This window comes from Corvus brachyrhynchos, unplaced genomic scaffold (genome assembly GCF_000691975.1).
Source record: "Corvus brachyrhynchos isolate BGI_N302 unplaced genomic scaffold, ASM69197v1 scaffold30, whole genome shotgun sequence".
NCBI classification, from domain to species: Eukaryota; Metazoa; Chordata; class Aves; order Passeriformes; family Corvidae; genus Corvus; species Corvus brachyrhynchos.
Genome location: NW_008235742.1, coordinates 1,468,250 through 1,469,881, shown reverse-complemented (window position 1 = coordinate 1,469,881; position 1,632 = coordinate 1,468,250).

Sequence of the window (1,632 nt, the reverse complement as noted above, 5' to 3'; positions counted from 1 at the left end):
TTACGTAAAAGGGGAAAACAGGCTTTGAGGGCACGTGAAGTGCAGGTGCTCCAGCCCCAGCCCCATCCCCTGCCCAGCCCCATCCCCTCGCTCGGGGGGACCCTGCAGCCCTGGCTCCTCCGGCTATCCAACACCACAGTTCAGCTGCTCCGACTGAACCGCAGCCTTTGCTCCGTTATCCCACGCTCTGTGTGACAGTCCTGCAGAGCTGCCATGTCCAGGGCTGACAATTGCTCTCATCTCTCTGCCATCCCCCCATGAACCACCACTGCAGCATGGCAAGGATGCCCAGGAGCGTGGAGCAGGTGCGTGGAGCAGAGGGCAGACTGCCCACCGCCCTCCTCCTTTGCCAGGCTAATTTAACCAGGACTTCGCATAATGGGAAACTTTCAAAGCCATTCCTGGAGGTCCCTGCAGTGCCAGACAGCCAGGCCTGGGATGCTCCTGGCTGCCAGGCATGTTCTTCTGATCTCTAGTATGGGGCTAAAGGACCGTTGCAAATAGGGACAGCATTTCTCCTCCCAGCACCACACCTCCTGCGCCATCAGACCCAGGCTGCAGGGACAGAGCCGAACACCCCATTCATCCTGCGGTGCCCATGGCTGTCCCCTCAACCCCAGCCACACTCTGCTGTCCCTGGTAGCAGTGCTGGCACCACAGCTTTATCATCCACAACTGCAAAGACACACAGCCCTGTGGCAGCAGCACAGGGTGCCCAGACAGCACCCACCGCAGCTGAACAGGCAGCAAGGCGTTAATGATCAACAGCCAGTGAAATGCATCACTTATCTCCCTCCTGAGAAAACCCAGGTCAACATCCTTGAACCACTGCCCTGTGCTGTTTGCCTCTGTGGGAACTGTGTCCAGTACTGAGTCCTGCTCACAAACAGCAGGAGCTCCAGGCCCCATCCTGCCCCTCTGCCCGTGCAGAGCCCAGGGAGCCACGGGGTCTGACAGGTGAAACACTGGCAAACCTTGCTCCCTGGGATATGGGCATGGATGGCCTGTGAGAGAAGCAGGCAAAGGCCACAGACTCAGCCCACAGGCACATCCTATCCAGCCTGGCCTTGCTGCACCCAAGGCAGATGGTCGCAGACCCTGGACCTACAAAACATCCCAACAAAACAGAAGTTTGCACAGAAATGGAATTACTCTTGCAAAACAAATTCCCTGACAGCTCATTCCAGGGTCGTCAACTGAGAGTGGCTTTGGCCAGCGTGAAGGAATGCAGCAGACTTGGCTTCCGTTCCAAAAATATTTTGAAACCATCAGCAATAAATCCTTCACAGGAGATTTCACAGCAGAAAACGGGGCAAAAGGTGTTGGGGGATGGGGACTAGCACTCCAGTCCCCTTGGAAAAAGTCACTGCAGGAAAACTGGGGCCATAGTGGGGAGTGGGCAGGAAGCAGGATGGAAGCAGTCACCTCCTCCCTCCCAGCACAGAGGACAGAGTGGCTTGGACCAGTACTCCCCTGTGCAGTGCCAGGTGCACATGCCACAGGTCAGGACTGTGCCAGAGCTGCCAGGGTCCACACGGTCCCAGTGTCACTCCATCCCTGCCCTGTGGATAAATCCCTGGCCCCAAAGTCACTGTGTGGACCTGGGGCAGGGCAGGGCAGATGGAGCTGCCT